The following is a 16345-nucleotide window of genomic DNA, read 5'->3' as shown; positions in this document are numbered from 1 at the left end:
TAGCTTCTCTATTAAGTCTTGTTTATATTTTGGTACTACATAAAACAAAGGAGGTGTGAAGGACCAAGCAGCTTCAAAAAAGCATTCAAGGAAATGCAGTATCTCTAAAAATAATCAGATGTGAATCTGTGTCATGCAAGTTCGAAAGATTAAATTTCTAGCCCTCTTTGGAAATGTTTCTTAGCATAAAATCACAGAAAATAAAGGTTGAATAGGATTTGGGGAGGTCACTGGGTTCATCTCTGTTATCCAAGGTTGGATCAATTAAATTAGTACCAAAGTGATACTTATCTAATCTCTCTTTAGACTTCCAGTGATGGGCATTCTACAGACATTTTTTTACCCAGAATTAGAATTCCTATGTTATTCTCAACTCATAATTTGAATCAGGCAAATTATCTGATAAATACAACATATATATAATTCGATGTAAGCACAGAATGCTGTTAAAACTATATTTTGTCATTTTTTTTTAATTAGCTGCTAAGTTCTCACTCTTTCTGAAAATAACCAAGGACCTTATCACACCTGAGGGTAGCACACACTACCTAAAATTAGTATTTTGTGGCTAAAGGGATACATTCTCAGCTCTATTTGCTAAAATACATCTGCAGACATTATCATAACATCAGTAATTGATTTTATTTATACATATTTTTTTATCTCCATGGTCAGTCTATTTCTCAACTTTTTCAAAGCCACCTCCCAAATCTACAGATTTCATATTTGAAATCTACAAATCTGCCCCAAAAAGGCATGCTGTTATGATGCATCACGCAGGAGTCATGAAAATACCTTTTTTTTTTTAATTACTAAAATGACATATAAAAGATTCAGCATTAAACTAACTAGCATGGAAATTAGATTTCCACATCAAGGAAATCTGAGAGCTTTTGCAGAGAAGCACAAGGGAGACGTGTTTTGTGCATGATGATAAAACTTTCACAGTTTTATCTGCCAACAAGTTTAAAAGACCTTTAGAAATGAAGGTAGAAAGGGTTAGGTTTAGCTCCTGACTGAAGAGTCATGTCTACCTTTTTTAAGAATCTTGCATCTGACAGTGACTTAGACTCTGACAGGTTGTCTATCCAAAAATATGATTCATTGATATATGCTATATATTACCTTTTAGATTTAGTCCACAGATTCATGAAGGTCACTTTAACAATGGCAATGAAAAATAACATAATTATCATTATATTATCAAAATTAGTTTCAGGAAATTAGTTTCTTTATTTCCAACCAGTTTTCCCTTAAATTCATCAGAAAGAAAATCTAATTTTTGAGAAATTAAAACTTTTTGGTGCATTACTTTGCATATACCTCATAAGGATTTGAAACTAGATGTCACACATATGTTTTCCTTTTATAAATAAACAAAATTTTTCTTTTAAAGCATTACTTTTATTTATATATTATTGTAGAGGTAGATGAATGGAATGAAAAACTGAGTAAAGCTGTTGGCCAGATTTTTTTTTCAATTAATACTTGTTATACATTTTCTAATTTATTTATTTGGTCTCTTTGGAACACCAAAAATGAGAAAATAAGTTTGAGAAATTTGTTTTTATAAAGAATTTTAAACATACAACAATATATTTATGAAACTATAAAATACAGACTGTTATTTGAAGATGAGTAACAGACAGACAAACCACTCAAGCATCAATAATTCTAATGTGCAGTGACTATAGCCTCCAATTCTTTGTTTTACCTGGTTCTGCTCTCTATAATTAATCTGGTATCCCCAGTTTATACAAGAGGCATGAGGCATGGGGCTGTTATTCTGCTCTGAACCTTCCTGACAAATACTGAAAATCTTCAGTCAGTATTGGAGGGCCTCTCAAAACATGGGGAGCACAGAATCTTGTGGTCCTACAACTAGAAGAAGCACCCACAGCAAAATTAAGGTAGAGGTTGGGTCTAGGAATGTGTCAGCAAGCTCACATAAGTTTTGATTCCAAGTCACCCAGATTCTGCCCTCTTGATGCAGCAGAAAATTATCTCTGCTGCTACTCTTTTTAACAAGATAATCTGCAGATTTTGAGTGCACAGAACCGGGCTCTTCATTGCTCTTTGAGAACAAGAGACAGGCAAACAGTTTATATTCAGTCATTTTAAAGTTTAAAGAATGCTCTTTTATGTTTTCATCTGAATTGATGTTAATCTAAATAAAAGCATTGAAACCTGCCTGGAAAGTATCTTAATCCTTAGCATTTGGTTGCCTTTATTCTATCCCTTTGTAGGTCTAGACAAGTTTATTTGTGAATTATTTAATTTGAAAGTATCTCTGAAGTTCAGCATATATATAATGGAACATATAGACTACGAAATGTTCCTGGCTATCAAGCTGAGGACATTAAAAAATACTTTCTCTGTGTGTGTGTTGTCAGCTAGCTGGGCTAACAGAAGATCAGACAGCTAAATTAGAGCAAGTGGTTGATTTTCTTGTGAAGATTGATGGGAATGACAGAATAATAGAGGACATGCAGTTAGTATCAGATGCAAAGGGACTCACGACATCAGGGAAGGTGCACAGGCAGTGAATACACAGAAAAAAGTTTACTTCTAAAGCATGGCATGAAAAAAAAAATGGAAGCCAGAAGAAAAGGCACTAAGTAAATATCTGGAAAAGAAATAAAGGTAAGGTGAGTACTTAGAATTGAGTGAGTGGAGTGATAGTCTTGGAGAACTGAGTCACTCAATATCAGAAAGCCTGAGAAGGGCTGGGGAGAGGAGGTGGATTATGACTTAGCATGAAAGGAAGCTGTTGAACACAGAGATGTATTCATAATAGAAAGATCAATGAAGCACTTTATAGACAGTAATTTCTGTCAGATAAGCTGAGATAAAGGAGAAGCATCAGTCTACAAAAGCTGAAAATATTACTAGAAATTTTATAACAGGTTAGAAAATTAGGAATTGCCTGGTATAATTGAGAATTAGCTGCTATTCTGCATATTCTGATGGTGATATAAGGTAAAAAGGTACACAACCAGGAGAGATTGTAATGTTACTTAGAAATATTGCTGTAGCCTTCACTTGACAGAATGCGGCCAAAGAACACCTTAACATTTGCAACTGTGGTTAGGGTACTGAAATACCTTGGTGGCTGCACTCCACATGTCACTTGTCATTCGTTGTAGTTGCCAGGGTGCAGAGAGGGATTTAAATGAGCACACAGAGGAAAGGAGTAGGACCAGGACCTCAAAGACAATAGTTAGGGAACATGTCATCCAGCTGATTCTGTGAGTCTGCAGAGCCCATGGGTGGGTTTCATCCCAGATAGTCAAGTGTTGTTGATATCAGGTGGTTCCAGAGGATGAATCTTCCACATCCTGCTAAGAGGATGTGGTCAGTAGCTCTCTGGAAGTGGGACTCTCCCTGCACTGACAAGGAAGGGAGCTTGGGTGCCTGGGTCACCCTGCTCTGTCTACATTTTAGATTCCCAAGTTAAATCAGATTAGTTCCTTGCAGGCCTTTGGCACAAGTGTACAGCTTGGTAAAGACACTCAAATCAAGCCAGATTTATTCAGTTTCTGTAGTGGTTGAAAGGCTGTGTTTTATCTCCTGTCAGACCTCACAGCATGCATTAAGCCGAATACTTGCTGGTAGGGATAGTAAGTACAAAGCAGGTGGTTAAAAACATATGAAAAAAGTGAAAGTCCACCTGAGGTTGGAGGATGGATATTACATTCAGGATAATAAAAGTACTTGATAAAAAGTTAAAATATTCTTGCAGTGAAAATACCATGCAGTGCATAGGAAAATTATGTTACATAGTGATTATAGGGAGCATGAAGGGAAAACCTGCAATTTTATCTGACAATTGAGGTAGTTAAGTGTAATTTATAGCCAAATAGGGAGTCAAATGATTTTCGGCAAAGAACCTTTTGTGAGGTTAGAAAAAGTAGATCATGGCAACCTTTTAGAGATAAGAGACACCTCCTGAACAAGGCAGAAACATTGATCATGAGGCATTTTAATTACACTGATATTGATTAGGATAACAGGAATGCAATTATAAAGAAGAAGACATTCTTAATTGTTACATATTCTTAGTGCAGATGTTTTGTTTCAGGTAATTCCTTGAGCAGGTTTTGCAGTCCAAGGCTACTTCATGTCTAATACTAAGAAATGAACTAAATATAAGAAATCACATTTAAGACAGAGCATCCCAGATCTACTTATCAGCTTATCATTGAGTTTGAAATACTCATGAGAGAATGCTGTGTATTCGAAGTGTTTTGACTTTGAGAAAAAGGACGACGAAAGAAAGCTGGATGCTCTGAGGAATGTTGATTGGAATTCTATAATGTATGAGAAATCTCCTGAAGAAGGGGAGGAAATATAATATTTAAGAAACAACTGATGAGAAGGTAATTGAAATTCATCTCAAGCAAATAGCTGTTCTGCTGAATAGAGAGTAGAATGTCAAGCAAATTAAATGAAAATATAACAGAATAATAAGTCTAATTCAAAACTGAAAATTGGAGTATGTTTCTTCTCAAACCTTCCGGTTCAATTACACGCCTAAAAGTGACTGTACTTTTTTACCATCAATAGAGAAAGCCTAAGATAAACAGAACTAGGGTATAAAAACACATTGCCAACAATTAAAAGCAGATTAAATCAATAACACCTCTTGCACATAATTTAATTGAGAAAATGCCATCGGTGAATTGTCTAATATTCCCATCTTGTTTATGCTACTGTTAAAATTCTTGATCTTCAATAAAAGCAAATCAAGCTAACAGTTCAGCCATGAAATCACAAAAGCTTTACAGTTTATATTGGTTCTTTCCTCTTCCCAGACCATGCAGCAGTGCACAGTAGGTGACCTCCCTACCATGTAGGTCGGAGACAAAAATACTTGGCTGAATAGAGCAAGAGTGTCTGCGTATGAGCATGTCCTGGAGAACAGCATCCAACAGATATTCTGTATGGACATTTTCTCTTCAAGTTTAGAAACCTGAGAAATGTTCATCTGTATCCTGCATTTTAATACTTTGGGGACCTGGCCAAATGCTGATTTAAGATCAACCTTAGTGTCTTTGTCTTAATTCATCAGACATGTCCTAGGTCAGGAAGGTTATATTCAACCATGACATCCAGAAATGATTCACTGTGCTTCTGTTTGAACAAAATCACTGACATCCTGCAGACCAGATTTACTAGGAAGTCATAAGAGATTAAGTCTTTTCAACTTAAAAAACTGGGGGATTTTTGTCAGAGAGCAGAGCTCTCCAGCATGCTAATGCTTTCTTGGTTTTGCAGAAGCAGGAACTGCTGGAAGGAGTTTCAAAGGATTAATGCTGTTCCCAGGACAGAGCCCAAGTACATGTATTATACACAAATGCTTACTTTGAATAAAATGATTGCTGTGTTTTTACCCACCAGTATTAGCAGGACTCCTCATCTTAAAGACATCATAGATCCCATAAAAACTGGGCTCTCTCCAGAGTCATGTAAGCACCAGCTCTGGCTGTAATTTCACTTTATGCTACAGAGCCCTTACATTTGAAAAACCCTGCAGCTGTTTAATTCAACTGATATGGATCATTCTAGAAAAAAATTCCTAAGGAATAGAATAGTTGAGGATAGTTTTCTTCTTGCAGCAACTGTAACCACTGAGATTTCAATTATATGAGCCCTTGCTTCATAATTAAAACATAATCTCAGTCAGTTGGTATACGTACATCTTGGTCAGCCTCACAGCTGGGTGTGGATCTCTGTGGAAATGGAGTCTCTGCCTGCAAAGAGGAATCTGTAAAATTTTTGATCTGTAAAATTGTCAGATCAGATGTGAGGCTGAGTTCTTTCAGAGAGATAACATGAGCTGAACACACCTTTACCTTCTCAGTCTTCACCGTGAAGTGGCAGAGGACTGGTCAGCTATATGGCATTATTGGGTCTTGATGGCTTCTCCTTTTGCAAATCAGATGCAAAATGTTATAAATAAAGTTAACTTCATTGTTTTGGTAGCCTTCTTTAGAGATAATCCTGTTCAGACTAATGACATTCCCACAATTTGGAAACATGGGGGCTAATAACTAATATTTCTCTGCTTTCTCTGCAATTTCTAACATTTTCTATCATATTTACTTTTTCACAATATGTCATTCATCGCTCTGAGTATATATAGCATATATACTGTACATAGTGTATATTATGTATAGCATTAAATTAACTAAGATATCATTTCCAGGTGGTAAATTTTTACCTGATAGTATTTACATGCATGACCTTGCATGAGATGCAAATAGATTCCATCCCACTTTGTAATTTTATCCTCTAGGACAAGTAACTCTTCCTGCGTTAATAGACCAGACTTTTGAATTATGGTGCCTCCCAGCTTGCATCTTCATATTCCTCCTCAAAATTTTCAAGTGAAAAATTAACATTTTTATCAGTTCTTAAATCACTTCGAGGATCTCTACTGACAATTTCCTTTCAAACCAGGAGTCTCACTTCCTAACATAATCCCTTGCTGTTTAACTTTTGGCCAATTTGTTAATTTTCACATAATTACAGCTCCATATGCATTAATATTTTCCCATGTGGCATATCTGTTTCTTTTAGAAGATCAAAGAGATTCTTTTGGTTTTTTTACCCCTACTAGGAACATATACTATCTTATCAAACAGTGTTTCAAGTTTGCCTAGCATTCTCATTTTCTCAATTTTCATATCCTTCACAACTTGTTTTGGCATACTGTGGAGAAAAGTACCATTCGTCTCTGAACAGACTCATTACCTGAAGCCTTATTATCTAATTTTATGTGCTAGTTTTCACAGTTAATTTGTTACTAACACTATGCAATTGATTGTACTAATTTATTTGAATTAAATTTTGCTATTGCTGTTTCCATACCTCATTTTCACAGGCCATCCTATCTTGACCCTAGAGATTTATCATGAGCTTGTAGTCAGGCAAAGTAGGCCACAGGTGGTTTTAATGTTTGTTAGATGGTATCCACCCACGATAAATATTGTCTTTTTTCCCCCCACGCCCTCTTTATTTTAAACAGCTAATAAATGTTTCTTTTAATTTCCTTCATGAGCACAAGATAAACTCAAGTCTTAGCACACCTCACATTTCAGGATATGTGAGCTGTAACCTTCTTTACTGATTATATTCTTTTTTCATTCTTTCTTGATAAGGTCCTGTCTGTAGTGTGATTTTGCATGCTTGATTCTGGAAATCATGTCAAAAATCTGTTTTAAAAGAATAGATGAAGAGCCGTTACAATTTGAAAACATTTTTGAACCACTAGTATTTATAAAAAAGCTTTCTCTAAGATGAGGTGTGCTTTAGTCTCACTGACCTCATCAAACATTTTCCTCAATTCCCCAAGGTTGATTCTTTGGACCAGAAATGGCCCATTTTGCTTTCTGCCCATTTGATATGAACTGAGACTTCTCTAGGTCCAAATTTATTTTCTATAGCTAAAGGTGTTTATGACTGAACCTCAACTTAATATTGTTATACTAATTCTGAATCTGAGCATAGCCATCCGTATTTTATTTCTAACAACTTCTCCACAGAATTTGTTTTGAAATTTATCTAGGTCTCATTTTGATACCTTAGCAGCTTATGCTTTCTCAAATCTTTCCCGTTCTCATCTTTGCATACATCAGTACTCAATATTATTACATGACTTCTGTCCCTATTTCTGTTTTCTTCTTTTAGAACACATACTTTAATTTTATTTGAATAATTATTGCACTATATTTCTAACAACAGTTATTGCTTATTATCTACCCAGCATGCCAGTAATGTCTGCTTTGGTTTTTTGCCCTAGCTCTTTGCATTATAGTTCAAACATTTGCATTGATTGTTTCTTGTTTCCACCTGCACTTTAACTTCTTTTGGGGTTTTTTTGTGTGTGTGTGTGAGTAAATACCTTGAATTTGCTAATGGAGAGGTAACATTTGAGGAAATCTTGGAGCCCTCCAGGCACCACAAATGTTCCCAAGTTCTAATTGGAAAAAGATTAATGTGGAGCTGTGCCATCCTCTTGCAATACCACATCATCTTGGAACACTTTGCTCCTGCGAGTAATTTTCTTCAGGAAAAAAAAAATACAACACATTAAACAGTAGGTGTCCAAACTAATGGCAATATTTCAGTTCAGATTTTGTGTTAGGTTTTGCATCATGTTCCATCACACAGCACACGTAGTAAGATTTATCATATTCCATCAACCCGTTTTGCTAAATGTCAGGCTTTTAATAAAGGGAAAGGGCAAAAAGTTTTAAAGGGTTTGCATTGCCTTGTTAATCAGCACTTGAAAAAGTTTTGAAGAACTCAGTGACTCATTAGTTTAAGAGCTAGTTTCTGGAAGCTATAACATATCTGAAATCCAAATCTTTTAACAATCAGGGGACTTCAGCTGCTAGATTTCAAATGTTAAAATGTATACTTATATGTGCTGGAAATCTGTGCCTAGAAAATATATGCAGGCAGCAAAGTAATTTGTCAATACTGACTAGAAGAAGCTATCAAAAGAACAGACTCTGAGCAGTGCCAGTGCCTCTCATAAAACCATCTCCCCACCTGCTCTGCAGGACAAAGTTCAGTAGCAGCCATTACCAGCTATTTAAAATTACATCCCCACTCTTAAAGAGATGAGGCACGACTGACAGTTCAGCATCACCAGGCAAGTACAGTTGTTGCTGCCAACCATTACATGACAGACACAAAAAGTCTAAGAAAACTAACAGATGAAAACTTTTACTGTCGTGCTTTGAAATCAAAAATAACCTCACCACTTCTTTTTGCTGTAATCCCTAATCCCTTGTGAGTTCCCTCACAGCATCTAGCATAAGAATTGAACTCCCCAATGCCTGTACACAGTGGGTAGCATTATTTCATCTGAATAGTTTAATTATCCTCTGTGAGGGTACTTCAGTAACAGCTGCTCAATGGGAGTATGGGTGGCAGAATCAGACCCTCAGCTTATGTGGAGGTCAGCATCCCTTCACTGTTTACTTTGATTAACTACATCACTACACATTTTCAAGAGGAAATGCAATTTTCGCTAGCAGTAACTCAGCAACTTACAGTAAAGGGGTAAAAGCTTTGAGCAGACAATTCTGGGTGTTGGAGATAGTGGAAGTGATAAAGTGATGTATAAAATGACATGATAACAAACACTGACCATATCTCTGATTTTTCTTTAGTAGCAGACAATATCATCATTCACACAGCTGTGAGCCATTCAAGAAGGTATTATCCTGTGAGTTCTGACATCAAAAAACTTATCGCTTCCAGCCCTACAGTAAAGCAGTTTAGTAGGTAATAAAAATGAGCAGGAAATTTCCAGAGTGGTCTGAGTTGACAGCAGAGACCAAATTTCCACAAAGTGGTACAGTTATATATAATTTATATCTCTCTGCACCATCTAATCCTCCTGAGAAGATTAATTCTGGCAGAAGGCATGCCATGGAAAGACTAAATACCTTGCCTCAGGGCCTGCAGTTTTCATTTCTTCCAGAGGTTCCTCAGGAATCCTGTTTACAAAGGCTGAAAAAAACCCTATTTTTTTTCTTTAAGTCATTTTGCAAGTCTTCTAGAAGTCCCTCTCAATTCCTAATTAAGATGAAGCCCCTGGTTTTGTTCTGTCCTTATTTTTCAACCAGCTTTAAGCTAGACTTCCTGATTGTCATTGCAGGGCAGGCTAATAGCTAAGAAATAGAAAAAACTCAGCAGTAGTTCGTAGCATAGTGAAAAGCATAGCACATCTACTATGACCAAGATTCTATTCTACCTGTTCACAGCACAGTTATCCTAACACTGCAAGAAGTCAATTAATTAAAAGGTGGCTATGGCAGAAAAATCAATACTCAATACTCAAATAAACAATATTTTTGAGTTCTGTGTAAATAGCAACATTGTGCAAACTGCTGTGCCAGAGATATCCTTTGTGAACTCAGTGCCCAGATCCCATTAAAATGTTCTCTCTTCATTTCACATTGACAAAGGAAATAAATCATGGAAGATGTGGTCAGTGTTGGAAACAGAGCCAAAAAAACCCACCAAAACCCAAGAGCAGGATTCAGTTGTGGACTGTAGACACCTACACACAAGTATGGACCATCTGCTAGGTTTCTGAGCTCCTATTTTAATCAGAAGAGTTCCAGTCCTCTATTTAGCATAAACTTCAAGTGGTATTTGAAGCACATGTGAGAGCCATGTCTGGCCTCCAGCTCCTCTCCTCTTTCCTGTAAGATGCTGTATTATATGTGGATATTCTGCCTACTTTATGGCATCTGAAAGTGACAAAAGATGCCTGCATTCAGGAAGCTGAACTGAAATCCTGGTTGACATGGTTAGTGGCATCTGCTGAGCCAAATCTCCAGGTTCGACTGACCTTATTTGTTAAATCTTCCCTATCTATAATGAAGCTTTAGTCTCCCGCGGTAGGCAACACATGCATAAATACACATGTGCATTTGAAAAGTTCTGTGTGCATCTGGACTGGCAGATGGAGGACAGGGTGCAGCATGAGATGTTTTTATTTAGGCACTTGCAACAAGCTTCCTAATTATGTCGATATCTGCATGTGGATGTCTTAATGTAAAGGCTAAGTCCTACCCCAATTAACTGTAGTTTCCTGAGATACTTCAGCCAAGTACCTAAGCTAATAAATGCTAACTTCAGTAAAACTGTCTTTTCAAGGGTCCACCCCCTTTTCAATCATCTTTGAGGGGATAGGTTTTCTTGAAAATCTGGTTTTCCATTCTAAAGTAGCTTCAATATTGAGTTCATCACCCCTCTACTGTCCCTCAATGTAAAATGGATATGTTTTTTACACGCCTTTGTGCCACCACAGTCTTGTTTATCTTTCACATTTTGAGCTCTTTCAAAGATCAATATATCTCTTGTCTCTCAATTTCAACTGGACAAATAATGGAAAAATATTTCAACATATTGTTCGGAAAATATTGTTGAAAAAACTCTGTTTGCAAATTTTAAATGACTGATTCACTCTGACAGCCCTTCTTTCTTTTGTCCATTTAAATTTTTCTTTGTCTCACAAACAAGCAGGCACACAACAGTACAGCACAAAAAAAATCAGCTCTAAAACACAGCCCCACGAATCTTGGAATTACAGCTTTCAATATGGCCTTCACAAAGCTATAGTGTTCTCAGTTACCACGTCTTTTACTGAGATGTGTTTGGTCTGGCTTACAATTGCTGAGGTACTATCTCTGTCATGGGTTCACAGAAAGCCCTCTGCTCATCCGTCATTCCTCACTCCATGATTATTTAATGTCATGATTTCTTATGAGGAAAGTGTACACTGCATATTCAGAGCTCAGTACAGGGTGGCTGATTTTTTCATGAAATAGGTTGTATTTCCTGACTTTCACAGAAAGAAGGAAACAATCTTTGTAGCAAAATATCTTTTCACACAAATAAGCGGGGAGGCTAAACTGCAGAAAATTTACTATGCTACTTTATTTCTGATACATATGGATGCTTTTTCTTTCCTGACTATTGATTTTCCCTGTACTTTGAAACTGTTTACAACTGTGTGTGCTAGCAGACATTTTTGGCTTTTCTTTATTCTGAAAAGAAAAACTCAGTCTTATCCACCACCTGCCCAACAACTCGGGGCACAGCAGTATCCTGTCCTTTGGATGACTCTAGGAAGTACTATAGTTATAGTAACCACCTCGGGTGCTTCCCTGCTTTAATCTTTTCCTGCTTTTTCTGAGAAATATGTCTGATAGAAACTCAGTTTCTTGTTTTCTGACTGTATTTTTTTTTAATAATTATGTAAGCATCAGCCCTACTGGGAGCTGTGAGGTGGTAGGCTTCCCACAAAGGGGTGGTAGGTGGGACTGGGAAGTGAAATATTTTAATGGTAACACTACACCTCTTTTTCTGTAAATGACACTGCCAGTCTGTTTCACTGTGAGTAATTTGGGACTGGAGTCACACTCACCTACAGAAAGATCTTTTTCCTCACTGAATCCAGCATTTTGAATGTTCCATCAAGTTCATCTTTTTCAAGAGCAATCCACTTGGAGACAGGTTTTCTACTTCAGCTGTTACCCAACACAGGAACTGGTGAGGACCAATCTGCTGGATTTTTGTGTGCAGGAAATTTCAGCAGTCATTGGAAGAGTTGCACACATAAGGGTGATTCGTGGTATCAAATGTTTAGCAGGATAGACCAAAAGTACACTGTTAGCTGGGAGCTGGTATCTGCTAGCTGATCCAGTGGGACACAAGAAACTCTGGTAAACGTTGGACTGCTTAGTTAGCATGCCTAGGATCAGTGAGCATGGGAAAACTGCATTTTAGATGTCACCCTTCCTATATATAACATATTTACCCTTGTAATGGAGAAGATGTTTTTTCAATTTATTTTTTAGAAAGATTTAGGTCTTACTTCTGGTCCACATAAATAGGCAGGAAGGTTGTAATTTTGTTAAAAACATTACACAATAACATATCCTTGAGAAATTTGATAAGACCTGTCTATGCCACCATAAACATACTAAGTAAAGCCTTTGTATTAAATTCATTTGAAAGAGCTTGCTAAGACCTAAGACACAAAACAGTGGAATTGAATTACAGTGGCCTAATAAATTATCAGCCATTAGCTGAATTTCCTTAATTGCCTATGGGCATGCTTTTAGTCCACCCCAATTGTGAGGTAATAAACGTTAGTGAAAGGGATTTTAGAACATTTTAGGACAGTAAGGAGTCTAAATACTTTGTTGGACTGGTGCCCACGTGCTCATATGATATTAGATAGATCAACAGCTGATTTTTCAATTCATGTTTATAATATTATTTGTGAAATGTTACTTGAGCCACACGCAAAGAGCAAAAGGTAGAAAAGCTGAGGGACATGAGGAGGAAGAAAGAGATACTGATGAGTCACAAATTTGGAAGGTCTGGATAGCCTTCCCAAAATGAGTTTGAAATTGCCAAAACATACTAAAGTAAGGAAAGAAAAGGAGGGGAAAACAACCAACCAACCAACCAACAAAAACAATTACAAAACCAACAACACAAAACAAAGGCTTGCCAGGATAGAAGGCAGAGGATTTTCAAAACTACACTGTCTAAAAATACAGATTAAACCCCTTTATTGAAGAAGTACTATGGTGTTTATATCCCACTTTGTGTTTACCTGATTGGTATTTTTCATTGGCTAGCAATGGGAATATGGTTCTGTTTATTTAAATCCATTTACCTTTTTTTAAATCTATATGGATATTTTTATTGGTCCAGCAAATCTCTAAATTGCAAAGTTAACAAAAAGAAAAATTCCATTGTGTACATTTAATTAGTAATTAAATCTCCAGAGTATTTCTGACTAGATAAAATTCTGATTTATTTAATTCATATGAATCTATAAAGACAACTTGCTTATCATTTGGAATTCCATTCAAAACTGAGCATTCCTATCACTCATGTCCTACCATGTCATGTAAAAATACATTTAGCAGTATCTAGTTACAGTACATCTTTGGTATTCATAATCTTATAGTGAGGTGTAACTTTGCAGTAATTTCTAATATGTAGAAATGGATTTTGATGCAATTACAGTGTAGGAATCAAAGGGTGGTGTGATTAATTGTTGTTTTTTCTGAAGCTGGGAAAATGCTGTAAAATTAAAAATTAACTTCTCATGGTCTTACTTATCTGGATTCTTTCAGACTTCTCACATCTGCTTTCTGTAAGAAACTTTACTGGAAAATTATTAGTTCACATGCTTGGATAGTCATGAAAATGTGAATGATAAACACGGACATGCAAATATTCACATAAGAATATGGCATTTATATGTGAAGGGGAATACCATTTGACACAGATAAAAGAGCTACTTAATGAGCCATAAAAAAATTTCAATCATACTATTTGCAGCTAGAGTAAACCGTACACATATTACTGAGTTCCAATCACAGCATCACTGCATATGCTACATCAAATACACCTTTTTAAGAAATAAATACTCTTTGGCATAGCAGGATTAGATATTGAGTCACTCAGCCAGAGCTTTGCTAAATGAAAATTTGGCTAGATATTTACCAACTAACCCTTCATTTATGCCTCTTCAATCACTTGTCTTTTCAGTCCCTCTTTCATATTCATTTCTTTCTTCACTGCTTGAAGCCCTTGTTGAACTTTCTACATAGCCGGCACTTAAAACGTCCAAGTTTTAAGCATGCACTCATACACACACACACACACACACACACACACACTGTACACATATTTACACACTGTACACATATTTTTACATAGGTTCATAGTACCTGTAAATAGGTACCACTACTAGAATGGCATACATGAAACAGAAATTGATATTCAGTAGAGAAAGAAGTAAAATACAAACAAATAATTAGAAATATGTTGTTAAGATTTGTTAAAGGCAAGAACAGTATTAAAATGTCTCAGCCTAGATATTTAATACAGATTTCAATTTAGTACAGGAAAAAAGTGACCTTTCCATTAGTGAAGTTCATTTTTGTGTGACCTTCCAACCTCTCTACAGAACTATACTCTTTCATCTGTTATCCCAGTGTGACAGGCCAATAGGGTACTATCAAAATACCTCTGCTCTCTTTCCCTTTCTTCTGCTCCTCAGCCCATTTGTCTTGCAAAACAAAAGGATTTTAACATTGAAATTCATTACTTAAATTTCACATCTTGAAATTTAAGATATCAAACTGAAGCAATGTACAGCCTTAAAATTTAGTACTCAGAATATATGTAATTTAATTGCCAAATAATAATGTCCCACAAAGTGTGAATTATCTTTCCTGCATACAAATGTCTGTAATCAGTATTTCAGAGAACCATAGAATGACTTGGTTTGGGAGGAACCATAAAGACCACCTAGTTCCACACCCCCTGCCATGGGCAGGGAAACCTACCACTAGACCACCTGTCTGAAAGCCCCGTCCATCCTGGCCTGGAACACTTCCAGGGATGGGGGAATCACAGCTTCTCTGGGCAACTTGAACCAGTGCATCACCAGGCTCACTGTGAAGAATTTCTTCCTAATATCTAATCTAAACCTGCCCTCTCTCAGTTTAAGGCCATCCTGCCTTGACCCATCACTAAACACCTGTGTAAAAAGTCCCCTCCAGCTCTCTTGTAGGAACTCTCTTTAGGAACTGGAAGGCTGCTATAAGGTGTCTCTGGAGCTTTACCTTCTCCAGCGTGTATTTACAATAATCAAATGCAGAAAGCCATAAAGGAGCTGTTAAGCACTAAGATTCTGTTCACTTGTATTCCCTTTGAACTAAATTTTCATTGCAAGGTGAGTTCTGTACTGCCTTTTTTTGTATGGATATGGACAGGCAACGGAATGGATAACAAGGAAGGAAGTCATAGCAGGAAGGAGGGAGGGAAGGGAGAACTAGGGAAGATGGGAGGGAGATAAAATCGATTATAAAATCTAACAATCTAAAAAAATAAGAAAGATTATATATTCTGGAATGAAAAAAAATTTTTACAAAGAAATGTAACTAAATGTTTCTAAAAGACCTAAAAGTAGGTATGTGGTGCAAAATAATCAATCACACAATGTCCAGCATATCTCCAATTCAATGCAAATGTGAAAAGACAACTGATACAAACATGTATTAGATAAAGAGGTTCACAGTTGATGAGAAAGTTGCTCTGTGTTTAAGTGGGGCCACCCACATTCCCACTTGTTCACACTTGTTCACACTTTTTCAAAGCAGGTAAATTTAGCAGGTGCAGAGGACTACCAGGATGCTGAGCAGGAACTGGACATTATCTCAAGAGAGAAGAATAAAAGAGCTTTGCTTGTTCAGTAGAGTAAAACAAGACTGAGAAGGGATGTGACCATAAACATATCATGAAGGGACAGATGTCAGTGGGTGAAAGACCTGAAAAAGCTCAACAATTATGTCAGCACGAGAATAAAATGTGCAAACTGAGTATGATATATACTTACACTGTAAGTTACGAGGTTGTGTGATGTGTATTTTGCATTAGCAAGATAACAGATTCATGGCCTCAAGGGGCCTGGTGTGAATTCCATGTTCCTAACCAAGTTTTACTTTTAGGAATTTGCCCGCAGCTACTGAAAGTTTTACTCCTGGGACAGGCAGTCACCACACTGCAGTTAAACTAAGCTGTCATGGTGAGTTACAGAGAAAAAGGTAGCATGTCAATTAGCATAATGATGTGGCAATTAGCTTTTCATTTTCAACTTTCTAAATATGTGCCATGGAATAACTAAAAGGATGCAGGAAATTTAATCTCTTCATCCTCTATTAAAAAATGGAGTATGTGAAGAAATCAAAAATATTTGACTACTCAGAAAATCTATTTGTCTTCT

This window comes from Sturnus vulgaris, chromosome 2 (genome assembly GCF_052056855.1).
Source record: "Sturnus vulgaris isolate bStuVul1 chromosome 2, bStuVul1.hap1, whole genome shotgun sequence".
NCBI lineage: Eukaryota > Metazoa > Chordata > Aves > Passeriformes > Sturnidae > Sturnus > Sturnus vulgaris.
The sequence above is the reverse complement of the archived record's forward strand: the minus strand, read 5'-3'. Positions refer to the sequence as shown.